Below are 19003 nucleotides of genomic sequence, written 5' to 3'. Positions count from 1 at the left end.
AAATAAAAATAACATTATATCTATATAACGATTATCATCGATATCTATTAATTATTATCTCACGTTTCATGTGCGGGATGGGTGGGGATAGGGGGGGGGGGATTGAGGGGAAACAACAAACAAAACAAAAAATGAAGAACTTCCGAGCGCTTCGCTAAATGCCACGAGCGTACTTTACGATAACAAGTCGACCAGGAAGAATTACGAAGCGCGAGATTTTTTTTTTCCGGAAAAGATAGGTCGATAGTGGCTCGCGAATTCCATGATTAAAACGTCAAACGTTGCACGTGGATGCCACGATTACCATACGCGTATTCCGCGGAAGTCCGCCATTTCATTGTTTCGACATGGCTGCGTTGTTATCGGCCGATGCAATCAAGCAGGTAGATATATATATATATATATATATATATATATATACATACATACATACATACATACATATATACATTCTCTACTCATTCAGTATAAGAGAGAGAGAGAGAGAGAGAGAGAGAGAGAGAGAGAGAGAGAGAGAGAGAGAGGGAGTATGTTTCAGTCGTGCATGCCTCCGCGTGCATGCGTGCATGCGTGCATGCATAAACGTGTGAGGAAGAGCGAGAGAGAGAGTATACGGAAACGAGGGACGAAGATGGGAGGAAGGAGAGCGAGAGAAGGACGATGAGGGTTAGAGGGAGAGAGAGGGAGAGAGGAGTGGCCCTCCGATTGGTCCACACCAGGGCCCCAACCTCCGTCACGCGCGTAACGCGGCCAGATCGATACGCACTGCCCAAGCCACCGTCTCTCTCTCTCTCTCTCTCTCTCTCTCTCTCTCTCTTTCTCTTTCTCTCTCTTTCTCTCTCTCTCTCTCTTTATATATATGTATATATATATATATATATCCTCTCTTTCTCTCCCTCTTCCTCCAGCTACACCTACACTTACCCCTCTTACGTTCGCATTCGCATTAAACGCACACACACTCGACGCTCGTCTCTCTACCCTCCGAGCGTAACTGCCCTCTGTCTCGAACTCACCAACTTTCTCTCTCTCTCCCTCTCCCTCTCTCTCTCTCCCTCTCACATTCTCTACATCTTGCTGCGGTGGAGAAACTAAAGTCATGGAATGGCCAACGGTCTCGAAAAGTTGACCGACCTGCCGCACTATAACTAATTTCTTCCCAGAGAAGAACTAGAAAGAAAGGTAGAGTTTGGATTCGTTCAAGTAAGTAAGTAAGTAAGTAAGTTAAATAGTTTGGATTAAATTTGAATGTGATTAACGTAGGTGATTTTTCTTCTAAGTTGATAGGTAACATTATTAGAAAATGTTGAAAGGATATCTAGACATAGGTATATATATATATATATATGTATGTATATATATATATGTATATATGTATATATGTATATATGTATATACACCTAGATATAGGTTTTAGCGACAAGGATAAATTTTCTTCGTGGTCCGTCGTAAAGGAAAGTACAAGAAAGAGAACTATCGGACATGTTGGGCGAGTTAGATCGTTCTCGTTCGTCCCTCGTAAATCCGTGAAAACGCATCGTCTCTGCGAGACGTGGCTTCTCACGGTGATTTATCCGTCCTAGTCTCTCTTCCTCCTATTTTCTTTTCTAATCCAAGCGGAGGTCATTTTTCTTCGATCTTCAGCAAAGTATCGTCGCAAACACTATGTACGTCTATCTACGTAACTATGTATAAGTGTGAATCTATGTCTATCTGTATATTCTTGTATAAATCGTATACGTGTATACAGTAATAGTAGGCGTCGTGCTCGTATCGCGCGAAGCGATAATCCAATCAGAGAAAAGTTGAGCACAATGTAACCGTTTAATCGACGAACAAGGCGCCACGTTATTACTATCCCCGATATAATGCGATATAATGCAAGCTCGTCGATCGACGAACAATAGAGAGACACGTTGGATCCGTCCCGCGTATGGACAACAACGAAAAAGAAGGCTAATGATCGTGGCTCGATCGTATAAGATCGTTCCTTCGCTCTTTCGCGGCTTGACTTTTTCTTTCTCTAAGCGTGTATCAACAATCTTCCCGCATTCTCGCTATACCGCCAATTTACTCACCCGATGTGTCTCGCGATTCGTCGAGTTTAGTTTTATTATTGTCTTCAAACGATCGACCCCATGCTCTTTTCCAATTCTGTTTTACCTAACTACATGTGAATGTACCGAGAACATTGTCGTGAATGAATACAATACGCGACAATCGTCAGATCTCTCTAATCCTACTATATATCCCCCCTCCCACCGTCTCCTTCTCTCTTTCCTCCTCTCGTCCTTTTTTCTCCCCACACTTTTCGCCGTCCTTTTATCTCCATTGTTGTGTATACATTTCTCTCTCTCTCTCTCTCTCTCTCTCTCTTTCTCTTTCGTCTTCGTCGTTCAACATTGTATCTTTGTCATTCACCTATCGCGTGAGAATCAGGATCTCAGTGATTATCGAGGGAGAAAGATAAACCCAAAACGATATCTCGTGGACAATCAATCTGATTCGTGAGAATCAACGGCCATGACTTTTCTGATTATCGGGAAATTGGAGATACATCACGTGTATGCGTTTCTCTAGGGTGTATCAATTGCGTGCAACAGGCACTGTTAACGACACCAGTTGTCGTTAGCGTCGTATCGACTGTAATAATCGATCGAAGCTATATATCTATCCATCTATCTATCTATCTATCTATATATATATATCATCGAATAAATATACTCGAACATTTTATCTTAGAATAATAATAACAGTATTAATAATAATCTCCTTCTCGTAATATACTATCAGAATTATTTTTAATAGCTATTACTTTTCCGAAATAATATTCATCGCTCGTTTACAATCTCAATATTATCATATCGTAGTAGTTGGAAAAACACGATCTCTCTCTCACTTTTCTTGGTTTTTTTTTTTTTGCTTTCTTTTTTTGGGCGTTCTCTTGGTGATGTCTCTTCTCAAGCGGCAATGGAATAATTTTAAAAAGTCGAATTCCACGAGGAGTTTAAGAGCGACGTTGGGTTGTTGAAAGCAGAGAAGAAGGAAAGATAGAGAGAGAGAGAGAGAGAGAGAGAGAGAGAGAGAGAGAGAGAGAGAGAGAGGGAACAGGGTCGAGAAACGAAGAGTGAAATACAAAATGGAGGGAAAAATGGGTAAGCCTCCTGCGTGTAACTGGATAAGCCGGCGGTTTGTCGCTCGCCCAGGTTTTCAGCTACTTTTTTACTTTACGTCGCCATTCAACTCTCTCACTCTCTCTTTTTCTCTCTGTCTCTGGTACCACCTATGCGTCGGCGCTGCCGGAGGGAGATGATGTATGTGCTGTATGATTTATATCGCGGGTGAAGACACGTCGATGGGAGGGTTGCGTCGGGGTGGTTTTTGCATAGGACGCCGGCGGACGGCGCACGCATTCGACGATCCAGACGTCAAGAGAACCAAACCAAACTCACTCTCTCTGTCTCTCTCTCTCTCTCTTCTCTCGTGTCTTTCTTTTCACATACATAACTGCGTGTGTATACGCGTGTGTCTGTGTGTCTGTGTGTGTGTGTGTGTGTGTGTGTAATATTTCACGATGTTATATAATCGATAAGAAAAATTTAAAAAAATTTTCCTTTTTCGCGAAATAATTAAAAGCGACAATTATTATCAAAGCCAATTATATTAGCTATCTTCTATATTATATGATATATCGAAAGAAATAAATATTATTTAGATTTTTTTACAGAATATTCTTTCGTACGTGTTATATGATGTACGTTTATAGTTAAATGCGCATATTCATTCGACTTTTATTCGTAGGAAGAGAGAAAAGTAGGGAGGGGACGAAAAAGAGAACAACCCCGTTTCCGGAATACGCAGGAAACGCGTATCTTAGATACGAAGTGGCGCATATGATTCTCGTAAAGATCAAGGGGAATGGGCGGAAGGTCGAAGACGAACCTTTAACCCCATTCCTCGTTTTTATCTCATGCTTTTTTTCTTTTCCTTCCACTTCCACTTCTTTGTCACGCGACTGACTTTTATATTATTCCGATCTTAAGCGAAACGTCGAAACTTTTGAGAAATCGGAGAAGCAGGTATTTCCTGGACCAAAGTAATGATTAAAGTAAGCATATATAGGTATATTTATATATATATATATACATGTATGTGTATGTATATGTATATATACATATATATATACATATATATATGTGTATGTGTCTAAATATCTATAGGTATGCATGATAAAGAAAGAAAAGCAAGGAAAAGACGATATTGCGAATAAGAACGAACGTCTTTCCATTTTTTCGACATAATTCTCAAGCAAAATCTTCGAGGACATAATTAGCATGAGAATAATAACTCGACAGCTTTCTTAATCAAACTTTTTAAATAGGATTCTTCTTTCTCGTGGTCTTCTACTGGCAATGGATAAATCCTCGCTTTTTCCATCGCGTTCTGGATTTTTAATGCGAAATGCTAATCGAGCAATGGTACAACGCGGTGTACCACCTTATACAACCCGACGGCAATCGAGAACTGCTGCTGCTATTGCCTGCCGAACTCACTGCTGCGACTGAAAACTGCAAATTGACGTTAATCCATCGTTGGTATTATTGTCGAAGAGAGAAATCGATCTCCCTGTTAAGTATGTCGGATGACATCGGACAACGGAGCTTGAAAAACGACCAGATTTTATATATATATATATATATATATATATATATATATATATATTCATTTATTTCGCCGTAGCACCCGCATGAACGTTTAGCAAGAAATTTTGTTCCCTAGTAGGAAACATGATCCTCTAATTCGTAACGACAATAGAATAATGTTAGGAATATTTCAACGACTCTAATAACGTTGTAATAATAATTTACGTATGCAAATAAGTACCATCGTACGTTATATCCCGTCGGTGGTAAATAATTAACTGAAGATCAGAGCTAACTACGTACGTACTTATACAAGGTGACGGCATTGTTATTACGACTTTGTTTATTATCACGATGATCTCTTAAAACGGAGATAACTGAACGATCCTAATACAATATAACGACCTTTAAAATGTTCTCCTTTACGTATACAAAGTAGTAGGTAAACGTTAAAACGAAGCGACGAGGTGTAACAGCGTAACGGAATAAATCAATTGTCGTTCGATTCTCTCCCGATTTATCTCCCTTTCTCTCTTTCTCTCGGTTCCATTCGTCCAGTTGCTCTCTGCCTCCGGAGTCGACTAACGTTTCAAATCCGACCCGCACTTTTTTAACATCTCTCTCTCTCTCTCTCTCTCTCTCTCTCTCTCTCTCTCTCTCTCTCTCTCTCTCTTTCTCTCTCGCTGTTTCTCTTTTTCTCTCTCACACACACACTGCTCACCGTCTGGACAACTCTACCGATGAAAAGCTACTACAGCGAGAGAGAGACAGAAAGAGAAAGAGAGAGAGAGAGAGAGAGAAAAAGAGAAAAAGAGAGAAAAAAGAGTGGAATGGAAAGCAACCCTTTGCCCGCTATCCCAGTTCGATAGGAAACGCGAAAGCGCGCGTTTTCAAGCGTTTCGCGGGTTGCGCGATTCGAAGGGTAGGTAGGGGCGCACTCCGGGCTCGTTTACGGTACAGCCCATTCAGAAATCAATGTCCACCACCTACCTACTCCTATCCCCGCTGTTCCCCAACCTCATCCATCCTTCCCTTTTCTCTCTCTCTCTCTCTCTCTTTCTTTCTTTCTCTCTTTCTCTCTCTCTCTCTCTCTCTCTCTCTCTCTTTTTTCTGTTTCACTCATCGAACGTTTCGCAAAATCGTCATAGTTCCGTCGCCGTTGATCGAATCGACTCGTACGAATTTTTCCCCGAGATTTGTTGAATTCCTCGTTGAAATTCCTATGATTATTCGATAAACGAGGTAGAAATACCTCGTGTACGCGTTTCAAACTGTTAACCTTTTTTATTAACTATTAATCGAAAATATTCACGATCGATGATATTCGGAAAATATATATTTAACGATCTGTCGACGATATCGAGGAAAGAAAAAAAAAAAAAGAAAAAAGAGGGGAAAAAGGATAGAGATAGAGAGAGAGAGAGAGAGAGAGAGAGAGAGAGAGAGAGAGGGAGAGAAAGAGAGAGGGAAGAAGGGAGAGATGAATTTTACGTTCTCATTAGTGTTTGGTAAAGAAGAAAGTCCTCGACGAAGTTACTTTGGATCGCATATTCCACAGTCGACGTGTCTTTTGTCGATCGAAGAAGTCGACGAAGACTAGCGAAATGTTGGAAGAAGGTGTAGGAGAGAGAGAGAAAGATAGATAGAAACAGAGACAGAAAGAATGAAAGAGAGAGAGAGAGAGGGTGGGAGGGAGGGAGGGAGGGATAGAGAGAGGGGTAGAGAAGAGGAGAAGAAGAACGTTTACGCGACGGAATACCATTAGTCGGATAATGGGCCGGCAATTAGCTCGGCAGCGTGCATAAATCTTCGCGTGAAAGGACAGGATGCCCGGTATTTAAATAAATAAGTAGCCTCATTGTCCGGCCAGAGGCGTCATCGAGTCACGATGGAAGAAGCGTGAAGAAGGAAAAAAATGCTAATCAGTCCAAAAACTCGACGCGTATGACGGAATGGAAAGAGAGAAGGCATAGGAAAAAGAAGACGTAGAAAAAGAAGTAGAAACAGAGACGAGAAGCAATAGAAAAAGAAAAAGAAAATGTAAAAGAAGAGAAAGAAGAAGAAGAAGAAGAAGAAGAAGAAGAAGAAGTAGTAGTAGTAGAAAAAGAAGAGGAAGAGAAGAAGTAGAAGAAGAAGAAGAGGAGGAAGAAGAAAAATGAAAGAGAGAGAGAGAGAGAAAGACGGTGTCGAAGGCAGGGGCTACGTTGTTGGAAGGTAGGTGAAGAGTGCGGAGGCGTAAGGATGGAGTTCCTTTCAAAAGGGCTTGGAAAAGGAAAGGGAAGAAAAAAGAAAAGAGGAGGGGGCGAGAGAGTGGCAGTAGACCGAGTAGGGGCCTAGAGAGACTGGACCGGTAATTTAAGCGTCGAGAAACGAACTCGGGAGTTCCTGAATGCTCTCTATCTTTCTCTCTCTCTCCCTCTCCCTCTCTCTCTCCTCTCTCTCTCTCTCTCTCTCTCTTTTTCTTGACGTATTAACAAGGACAAATTTTGTGTGAAAACGATGCAACGACTCCCCGCGTGGTATTTTACAGTTTCACTCTTCGATCTTCCGAGAAAGAGAAAGAAAGAAAGACTATAGAAAAAAGAACGTTCTCATGCGAAAAAAAGAGAGAGAGAGAGAGAGAGAGAGAGAGAGAAAGAGATTTCGGCTCTCGATTTCGGCTTTACGAATCGTATTCCTAAGCTCTTACATACTTTTACAGATGCAACTGCCGTATACGCAAACGTATACATCGACACAGATATGCATTATTAATGCGAGATCCCGAGTGGATCCTTCAACCGATGAAAGCCGATGCAAGCCGATGCATGACGCACCCATCAGACCGAATCCTGGAATAGTAAGAGATAGCAAGAGAGAGAGAGAGAGAGAGAGAGAGAGAGAAAGAGAGATTCACGTTTCCGATTCGTCGAGAATGATCCAAAAGATCAACGTTCGAGCATAGAGGAAAGCGAGTACCTACCGACCGAGTCGCGTTTGTGAAATAAAGGAAAATGCAGTAGATCGTTTTTATGATCTCCCATGCATACATACGTTCCGACGCTAATACAACGAAGACAGATAGATAGATAGATAGATAGGTAGATAGATAGATAGATGGATGGATGGATGGATGGATGGATGGATGGATGGATGGATGGTTAGACGGTAATCGATTCTTTTTTTCTTTTTTCTTTCTCTTTTTCTTCTTCTCTTTTTTTTTTTCTTCTTTTACTAATCTTTTTTTCATCTTCTCTTTTTATCCATACTGTCCCGTTTAAATAATTTCGTTGGATTTTTTTCCATTGGTGGTCATCGAAAGTCTTACTCAAATAATCATCAAAGTCAAATTTTCATTTTGAAACTTTGTCCGTTTGTACGCGTAATTGAACAGCACAGAGTTGAGATGCGAGCACCTCCGGGGACCCTTTCGATGAAGAAAAAGTTTTTCTCGCGGACGATCGAGTCGAAAGTTCGAAAGGGCCGAAAAACCGTTGACCGTCGGCGCCGGTCAGGACATCTTCTCTCTTTACCCTTCGTTCAGGAAGAAGGTGGAGAGAAGGAGAGATCGAGTGGAGCGAGGAAAGTAGATGGAGGAAAAGTTAACCGCAGTGGACGCGTGGCTGCACACACACGTCGTCGTTCACCCTCGCCTGTCTCGTAGCCCTCGACGAACCTCCGGCTAACCAACCCTCTGACGCTCTGGATCGACGCATCGCGACGCATCGGGACGCATCGGCCCTGAACGAGGACGATGTGCAATCTATCGAAAGATATTCATGGGGTTGCCCGTTGGCCCCCGTTTTCGCATCCCCATCAGCCCCATAACCGTCGCGTCACGAATGTCTTATTGATTGCACCCCCGTTCAAAAAGAGAGAGAGAGAGAGAGAGAGAGAGAGTGATGGTGGACGGGAAAAACGGAAGGGTGACTTCGCGTAACATTACGTCCAGTTAGAAATGATCAACTGAATGAGAGAGAAAGAGAGAGAGAACAATTTTTCGATATCAAAAAGTATATCTATCGAGTCGTCCATCATCGATATTTTTTCTTTTCCTTTTTTTCACACACATATATATATATATATATATATATATATATATATATATATATATATGTATATATTTTTTTTCTCGATACATATATTTTTATGTTATACGAAAAACGAGGAATCTTTATTAAAGTATACCTTACACGAAATTGCTTTTAAGACAGTATAAACGATTTGATTCCAAGGTAAATAACATAGGAAGAGTATTATATCAGATTATCGTAGGTAAAGAGATTAAGTCTTTTACCCTTACCTACCACGATCTACCCTTTTCTACCAGGTCTAAAGATAGCCAACCCTTATTGATAATCCTCGCTCGGTATTTGCTTCTTTCATTTATCAGGATTTTCGAGCTTGACCAGTTTTCTAAATCGATCCCTTTGCTCTCTCTCTCTCTCTCTCTCTCTCTCTCTCTGTCTCTCTCTCTCTCTCTATCTATCTTTCTAAATCTCACAGTCCTATCTATCATTTTGGATTCGGTCGAACGATTTACTTCTATATACCGTTGATCCTCGACGAAAGCATCGACGAAAAATCCGAAACTTTTTGATAGTAGTATAGAAACTATAAAAATAAATATAATTCCATCGATTGATGGAACGAAATCAATGAATAAACAAATGGTGACAGGTTGACAGGTTATAGAAATATAAGGATCTCGCTCTTAAACGTTTTCATAATCGACGATCAAGCTGTCACCCTGGGGGCTCGCTCGTGCGCATGTAATTTTCTATATCGGTGACACGGTCATGTTATCGAATCAACGCTTTTATAGAGGCACACCATAAGTACACACCATGAGACACGAGAAGTAGTAGAACGAGCGTCAAAGAGCCATGGGACCACGACTGTAGGAGACGACCATGGTATTCAATGTACTCACGCCGCGGCTCATTGTGCCCCACTTGACTTTGTTGTCGGGGCCCTTTTGTGCCACTCCATTCTCTCTCTTTCTTTCTCTCTTTCTCTCTTTCTTTCTTTCTTTCTTCTTTTTTCTTTCTTTCTCACTCTCTCACACTCTTTTCCTCTATCATTCACTCTCTCTCTCTCTCTCTCTCTCTCTCTGACTCTCACTTTACTTTCCTCTATTTCGCTGCTAACGTGCTCTCGCTCTTCCTCTTCGACGAACGCCTTTCTTTGTCCAATTAATTATTCGTTTTGTACTCGGTTAACTGTCACGAGATTTTTCAAACGTAGCTTGGTCAGTACGTATTACCTACCGGCAAGTTGGTGACGCGAATAAACTGGAAGAATGATCTGATAAGGGATTCCAATTTAATTGGCGAGTATCGTCTTCGTTTTTACAGTGAGGTAGGTTGGGAACAGATAGTCTTGCAGTATCTCTCTCTCTTCTCTCTCTCTCTCTCTCTCTCTCTCTCTCTCTTCCTCTCTCTCTCTATTTCTTTAAACTAAAAAGTTTATCAATGATTCAATAATGAGTCATCCGAATTAATGAATATTTTTCTATTAAAAGAATTTACACGAAGAAAATCAATCTTGTAATTTTCATTATACTAACGGCTATATTAAATATTTTTCTTTTAATAATGTCGATTAAAATCTTATTATACTTAGGTAGATTAGACATTGGATCATATGAGAATAGCTTCGTAGGAAGTTCTCATAAGAAGCTAACGACGAAAAGCAAGAATATTATCGACCCTAAAGCTCGATGATAGCCTCGAGCAGAGTCGAGGCAACGTTGCTAATCCGAAGCATAGTTTATACGTCATTAAACCTCACGCGAGAAGGGTCGAAAACGAGAATGAAAGAGAGAGAGAGAGAGAGAGAGAGAGAGAGAGAGAGAGAAAGAGGTGGAGTCGAAGGTGGGGAATGGGTGGCACGCGCGGAATCCGCGAACGTCACGACGTATATTGCCGCCTAGGGCGGCACACGGCATGGCTTTCCGATGGGCTTTTCGATGGGCTTTTCCATCGAGGGCAAGAGCAGCAACGTATGCCAGTGGCTACGGTAGCACGACGCCAACCCTCTAGGGAGAGCCGTCACGTCGAATCATCCCTTGGAGATATGACAGCAGCGGCCTTCCACGAGTCGGAGGGGTTGTTCGATCGGTGGTCGACCCCGAAATCGAGATTAAATGTCCATCCAACGTTGGTGATATCGTCGAGGTTGCTGCCGTCATCGTTGTCCTCCTCCTCCTCCTCCTCCTCCTCCTCCTCCTCCTCCTCGTTGTTGCTTCGTGACCTTCCGGAGTTGATCTTTCTCCTGAGACTTCTTACTTTCTAATAATATCTATAGGGTGAAATCTTTTCGTTCGTGACACTCTATATATATATATATATATATATATATATATGTGTATATATGTGTATGTGTGTGTGAGTAGATAACTTTAATAGAGAATATTAATCTTAATAAAAAAGAGAAAGAAAAAAGCAAACTATAGAAATGTACTTTTTCTTTTTCCTTGATGTTAAATTATTTTTATACTCTCAAAAATATTATAACAAAAAGTATTTTAAATATACGAATTAAATGGAACATATCGCGTATATTGTAATACTATTACGAAAATTCTATACCATCCTCAATTCGAACGATCGCTGAATGATAATGATATTAACTGATTTATAGGATACAGTTATATCAAATATTATATTCGTTCTAGAGCATGAAATAACGATAAACGCTGATATTTGTTAACGTTTACCTCCAAAATTCTCCCTTTATTTCATGATTTTTGTGTTAAAATTAATTATTGAAATATATCTATTATTACTTCTAAATAAAGCATTGTTTTAGTCGATAGAGTAATTTAATACACACGCACACACACACGCATACATTCACGCACACACAAACACACACACACACACACACATACATATATATATATATATAAAATGCAACAAACGTAGAGTAAGAATATTAAAGCTTTGGGAAATATTTTTGTTTGTTTTAAATGGAGACATTCCTTTTCGATAGAAAACAAATTTTCTAAATACAAAATTTTCTAATAAAATAAATAAATATCTTCGTTACGATATATTTGTACGTGTATGATATTCTTAGCACCTGAAGTTAGTTCGAGTTCAGAAGGAAGGCAGATTTACACGGAGGATTTTGCGAACAGCGTATCCATGGAGGTGGAAGAGAAGCAAGGAGGTGGAGGAGAAGGAAGAGATAGAAGAGAAAGAGGGAGAGAGAAAGAGAAGAGTTCCGTGGGTACTGAGAGAAAGGAAGAAGGCGAGATAGAGAAAGAGAAAGAGAGAGAGAGAGAGAAAGAGAGAGAAAAAGAGAGAGAGAGAGAGAGAGAGAGAGAGAGGAAGACCGTGCAAAGGGCATCATTCTAATTGCCCCGGACTTCCTTTCATCCCCTTTGTGCGACCCTCGGCTGCGCTTCCTCGTCCACCCTTCGCTTTCTCCCACCGGCCCCCACCACCCACCCGTCCTCTCCTCCAACCCCCCCCCATCCTCCGGTATCTCGAACTACGGCACCGCCGACGACTCTAAGTCATTTCTGCGATTAATTTTTCCTTCCAATTTGCACGCGGCAGTAATTAAGGGGCTGAGACGGCAGTACATCATCCGGCTCTTCGACGACGACACCCCCACCCCTCCTCCTCCTCCTCCTCCTCCTCCTCCTCCTCCTCCTACCCTCCCACTATACGAGGAAGGAAAGGGAGTCGCTTTTAATGCTACCCCGTCTTCTGCGCGAAACAATGATAACGATCTTCCATGCGAGAGGATCCCCTTACCATCTTGATATCACAAATAAAATATACAATTCTCGTTTTGAGATGTTTCCCGGTTTTGCAAATTTTTATTAAAATATTCAACGAAAATAAATATTTCTAATTTATGATTCTAATCGTTTTGATTAGTCGCACGTAGTTCGGATTATTCTCAACCGTGCAATACGATATATGAGTCGAAAGGATTTATTCGAAATTTCGAGAGTAAAAAAGGGAAAGAGGATATGGTGGATAGATAGAATACGAATGGAGGAAGGAAGGAAGGATGGATGGATGGATGGATGGTTGGATGGTTGGAAGGAAGGAATGAAGGAAGGAAGAAAGGAAGGAAAAAAAAACATGTGGAGAACACGTTGGGAAAGAAGGATAAAGAGGAGGACGAGGAGGAGAGAAAGGGGTGGAGGATGGGGTAGAGGGAGGGGGAGGAAGTCGCGAGTAAGTACATCGACGAACGAATCGAGCGGCCGTATCTCTCTCTCTCTCTCTCTCTCTCTCTCTCTCTCTTTCTCTCTCTCTCGTCGGCGGCTTGCCTCCCTGAAACACGAATACCATTCTGTTGGCGGCCTTTCGAGGTGTTTAATAACGATAATGCCCGAGATAGAGTAGTTCCACGGAGGAGAGGGTGCCGAGCCGACAGTGGTTCGTCGGCTCGGGACTCGGTTCATTCACGAGCTCGCTCGTTCGTGCAGAGTTCTTCCCCGTGAATGCATTGAATGCCTTTCTGTGCACTCGCTTTCTCTCTCTCTCTCTCTCTCTCTCTCTCTCTCTGACTTTTTTCTCTCTTTCTGTCTTTCTTTCTTTCTTTCTTTCTTTCTTTCTTTCTTTCTTTCTTTCTTTCTTTCTTTCTCTTCTTCCAGGACTTTGTGCCTCTGCTATGCATCTACATCTCTCCCTTCTGTAGATTCGTCGGTCGGTGAGGGCTCGCATTTTCTACGGTTATCACGCGGGACGACGTCCCGAATCAACACCGGAAATATCGCGTCATTCCGCTGATTTAACGAAATGCCTAGTCGTGCGTTTTCGTAATATCATGATTATGATTCGATGTTTCGTTAATAAAAGATAAATTGATATAATTCTATGATAGAAATTATCGATCGATTGAATGAGGAAATTCTTTCTTAAAAAAGAACGGATGATAATATTCTAATATTCGTGGAGACAAAACTACAAAAAGGGAAAGAGAGAGAGAGAGGAAGAGAGATGGGGAGAGGGGGAGAGAGAGAGAAAAAGGGGAATATGAGGGTGGAGATGCACGAGGACGTCGAAGCGGGATATCGGGTCTTTGAAAATTTGGAAGCGAGGAGCCGCGAAACCGCGACTTTTCCGCTGAAAGAGACTCCGTTGCATCGAGTTGGCTCTGTAGGAATTCGCGACGAAAGAGAGAAAGAGATAGAGGTAGAGAGAGAGGTAGAGAGAGAAAGAGAGAGAGAAAGAGATAAATAGAGATAGATAGGTAGATAGAGAAAGAAAGAGAAAGAGAGAAAGATAGAAAAAGAGAAAAGTAGTAAAGAGCAGCGATACGCGATGTATCGAAAGAACACCAACGTAAACACAGAAAAACATAGACTCATATATACATACATATACACAGGTAAACGTACAAAGAGGTTCGTTTGCTTCGGTGTTTTTATCGGTTGCGCGTCCGCTTACTCGCTCTCTTGCTCGTCTAGCTGACTGACTGACTGACTGGTTGGTTGGTTGGTTGGTTGGTTGGTTGGTTGCTTGGTTGTTTGGTTGGTTGGATGGATGGATGGTTGGTTGGTTGGTTGGTTGGTTGGATGGTTGGTTGGTTGGTTGGTTGGTTGGTTGGATGGTTGGTTGGTTGGCTGAGTTTACCGGCACTGCATCGAAACATGTAAGTCCAGGAGGGCAATAATAGATCCCACAATGGCACGCGAGCTTTTCACAGGGCCTCCTCCCGTAGATGGTGGAGAGCTTCTCGATGTAGTCGCGCGAGCGAGGAGAAGAGGGTGGCACGCCGTCGTCGGCGGCACTGGCGCGAATCTCGGCCTCGGGAGGGGACGAAAACGAGGTAGCTCATCAACTAATGGCCCGCACCGGAACCGAACCACCTACCTTCTCTCCTACGGACTCTCACTCGTCTACGGTGCCTTGATCGAGCTTGTATACGTGTATCAATGTATCTATGATGTATATACGTGTGCACAACATCCATCTACCTACGATATGCGAGTTCGTGTATACCCTTCTTCTCGTCCTCGTCATCGTCGTCGTCGTCGTCGTCGTTGTCGTCGACGAGGACGACTACGACGACTTTGTTACCGTTGTCGTTGTTGTCGTTGTTCATCGTCGTCCTACGTGTAACGCACACTTTCCTTTCCACCTAGTCTAACAGCCAATGTAGGTTACATTCAGTCGCTACTACTGCTACTTCATTTCAGATATTTAGCATTATTACCAACTCCGCTTATATTCCTTCTCTCCCCGCTATCATCCACCCCTTCCGTCAAAGAATTAACGACGACCTTCTTACAAAGACTCTTCTCTCTTCGTATTCTCCTTCTCATCCTCTCTCTCTCTCTCTCTCTTTCTCTTTCTCTTGGTATTTACTTAAATATCATCGTACACCGTCAATTCGTCTTAGTCTCTATAGTTGAAACAATGTTACGACCACGAATCTTTATTATAGTTCTATATTTTTCTACGAATTTTATCATTATTAATTGTTAGATATTTTTCATCAATAAGATAGACTTAATTTTATATTTTATTTCTCAAGTTAGTACGATTTTCGATGATGATTAAAATAGAAATCCGATATCGAGAAGTACGATCGTGTAGCATAAGAGCTTTTGGCAACCTTCTCGAGGAAGCGATCTACACGGCATTCGAGCGAACGGAAGCGATGCAAAAGGAAGAAAAAAGATTCGTTTCCTCGCTGAGCGAGTCGGAAGGAAGGATTCGCATAAATCCACCCCACGACTACTCACCCCTCACTCTTCCTCTCTATCTATATCTCTTTCTGACTCTCTATCCCCCCTGACTGTGCTGAAACCACCCCAAGTGCGGACCATGAATATTGATCAGCCCCGTTTCACGTACGTCCTGCTCGCACGCACCGTGTCGTCCTTCCGCCAGGACTCTCTTTCTCTCTCTCTCTTTCTCTCTCTCTCTCTCTCTCTATCTATCTATCTATCTATCTATCTCTCTCTTTCTCTCCCATTCCCTTCTATCATCGACGTTTAACTTTCTCTTCGTCTCTTACTATCGTTTCTGTCTCTGTCTCTATATATATATATATCTTTCTCGTTCTCTAGTACGATCAGAGAGTCCAAAGCCGAGAAAGAGCGGACTCCATTTACGTTTGACTTTATCTTGACGTGATCTAGTTATGCCAGGCACGATCCGCCATGAGGAATCATTGTGCGGGATCACCCCAGTCATCGAATCTCTTATATTCCTTCGTTTTACGTGCCTTCTCGTACTTACATTAGATCGGGTGCTCTCGAAGAATCCCCTTTTCCGTTTTATCTCTAATTAATTCGAAGGAAAAGCCTCTTGTCCTTGATTTGTTGAGAATTCTCTCGTACTCGTAGATTTTCGATGGCACAATAAATCGTAGATATTCAATATCTCATTGAAACCAAATCCATTGTCACACGTTGTTGATAAATAATATTAATAATGATAATAATAATAAAAATAATAATAATAATAGTAATAGTAATAATAATAATAGAGCGAATAATAAAAAAAAAATGTATATATATAATAAAAAATTCACCCATATGTCCCATATTTTTTCCACGAGATTACATAATGTAATTAATATTACGCGAAATATTTTGAAAAATATATTTCCCGTCGTCGTAATCGTCCCGCGCCGTTCGAATTTGAGATCGCAACCCTTTCTCTCAGAACTTTAAACGGACGATCAGAGTTAGGGCCGAGGAGAGTTTTTAACGCTTCGAGAGTTTCCATGGCAACAATGGTAGGCCGTTATTAATCCCCCGACGGGAGTGCCGAAGAATGGTGAAGCGGAAGAGAAAGATGGAAAGTAAGAGAGGGCGAGAGAGCGAGAAGGAGGCTCTCCCTCCTTCTGAAGCTTCCGATTCTCTCTTTTTCCATCCTTCCCTCTCGTCGACTCACCATCCTCCTCCTCATCCTCTTCCTCCTTCTCCTTCTTCTATGCTTCCTCTTTCTCCTCATCCACATCTTCCTTCTACTCATCCGTTCTCGCCTCTCTTTCTTCCACCCGTCTATCCTACATAGAGGATAGTCGGAAAGGGAAAGAGAGAGAGATAGGGTCCGAGAAATTAGGAGGAATAGGCTCAGTCATTATACACCCATCATTCGTTTCTCTCTATTGCCGACATCTTTCATCCTTTTCTATTTCTCTCTCTCTTCCTCACACACAGACATACATACTATCTATCTATCTATCTATCTATCTATCTATCTATCTATCTATCTATCTATCTATCTATCTCTCTGTCTTTTTTTCTTTCAATTCGTTCGCCAACTCGCCGACTTTCCTTGCCGTACTCATCCACCGTCATAACGCCCATAACATTTATATATTACATGCCTATTACCAATGCTATAATTGCTATGTACGACTGCTTTATTTTTTTTTTCTCTTTCTTTTTTCTTTTTTTTTTCTTTTTCTTTTTTTTTTGTAGAATTGCTAGTTAACGACTTCGATATTCGCGAAATATCTAACAAGGCTTTAAAGAGTTGCCGAAGAATATCATCGAGAATGAACGATTCTCGCGTAATCGATAAATACAGCGATAAATTACGCCTATATATATATAAGGTACCATTATATTACACGAAATATAATACAAGTGTTCTTTTGTTGGTAACGACGTGTGTCGTTCATCATCACGCACTCCTAGGTGGGATGGATAAAAAAATTGAAACAAAAAAAGGAAAAAAAAAAAAGAAAGAAAGAAAGGACAAGAAAGAAAAAAGAAGAGGAAGAAAAAAGAACTGAAAGATTTGACGATGACAAACCGTAGTTAGAATATAAAAGTTACGAGGTTTTCTATCCTTCTTTTTCATCTTTCTTCCTTTTTTCTTCTTCTTCTTTTTTTTTTTTGTTTTTTTTCTGTTCTTTTTTTCCTTTTCGTTTTATTTCTTGTTGTTTCTTCTTTTGTAGAGAAATCGAACACACTTGACACCGTGTTATACTACGTACGTCAAATGAAGAGAAAATTCGTGAAAAGAGAGAGAGGTAACGTCGCGTAGCAGGGTGTAGAAGAGAACGCACGAGATATCTCGGCGAATATTCATGAGAACAGAAATACACGTATATATGCATATATATATATATATATACAAGCACACGCACACACATATGAGTATATATAAATATATATATGTATATATAATATATAAATGCAGGTAGAGACGTGCAACGATTCGACTCGACTTTCTCTCCCTATTTTTCCTTTTTTCTCGTCTCTCTCTCTCTCTCTCTCGCTCTCCCTCTCTCTCTCGCTCTCTCTCTCTCTCTCTCTTTCGCTCTTTCTCTTTCGTGGCGTTTCCGGCATCGACGACCAGTCCGAATCGGGAAAGAGTACGTCGACGGCCCTCGTGCTTTGTTTCAATGAAAACGCACGCGTTTTTCACGCACACCATACTAAAACGTTATGTATTCGTTCTTGCTCAGTGGCCGGACGAGGACGAGGATGAGGATGAGTACGAGGACGAGGACGAGGACGAGGACGAGGACAACGACGACGACGTCGACGACGACGATGACGACGACGACGACGACGACGCGTGTGGTCCGAACGAACGGACGCATGAGAACTGCCTGGGGGAAAAAAGAGAAAAAAAAAAAAATAGAAAAAAGGAAGACTGAAAGTCGAAGGTTCCGCGGCTCGTTATTCATCGACGTTCGGATCCGGCTGTCAGGATGCGTTATTTACGAGTTTCGCGGTAGAACGAACTATTAATTCGGCTCGATGCAGGCGGTAGAATGCGCTGCGCGCGTTCGTGCGCTCTACGAAATTCGCGGCCGAGACCAGACGAGCCCAACTGAGTCGAACGCATCATCCACCGATCTCTTTCTCAGCACATTTCTCTCTATATTTATATATATATATATATATATATATATATATATATATCTTTCTCTCTGTCTCTCTTTCATTCTTTCTCTATCTCTCTATCTACTCTTTTTCACTAGCTTCGATCGATTTTCCATCCGGTACGCGGAGACAAAGAAGGATCGTTTTCGTCCAACGATCGACGAAAATTATGACGTGCTTTTTCCGATAGAAACATTTCTCTCTCTCTCTCTCTCTCTCTCTCTCTCTCTCTCTCTCTCTCTCTTGTTCTGTCTCTGTCCCGTTCCTTCTTTGATTTTTCACGCCATTAGTCTTATCCTCGTATTAATTTCTTAAGATTCATTAAAACAGAACTCGAATGGATATTCAACATTTTTTTCTTACTTTACTTAAAAATCCGTATATCTAATAAAAAGATATAATAAGAATAATGTCGGTTTAAATCGTTATTTCTGAAATAGAATTGTCAAAAAAATAGTATTCTTTTTTACATGGATTTTCAAGGATCGAAAGTATTCCGTTTATAAGGGAAGCTTTTACGCGATGAAGAAAATGTCTGTGTACGACGTCA

General features: G+C 41.3%; 1 long non-coding RNA gene across 1 annotated transcript in view; it reads left to right on the top strand.

The window, feature by feature from the left end:
- The window catches only part of LOC146873260 (uncharacterized), a 157751-nt gene extending 139393 nt beyond the window's left edge, over positions 1-18358 (top strand). The window contains exon 4 of the long non-coding RNA XR_014982242.1: positions 18030-18358. This is a non-coding gene — a long non-coding RNA (uncharacterized LOC146873260). The remainder of the gene's footprint in view (positions 1-18029) is intronic.
- The last annotated feature ends 645 nt before the right edge of the window (positions 18359-19003 follow it).

Source organism: Vespa mandarinia, chromosome 1 (assembly GCF_050613455.1).
Source record: "Vespa mandarinia isolate Hongniang chromosome 1, ASM5061345v1, whole genome shotgun sequence".
Lineage (NCBI taxonomy): Eukaryota > Metazoa > Arthropoda > Insecta > Hymenoptera > Vespidae > Vespa > Vespa mandarinia.
This window is presented reverse-complemented; position numbering and strand designations above follow the sequence as displayed.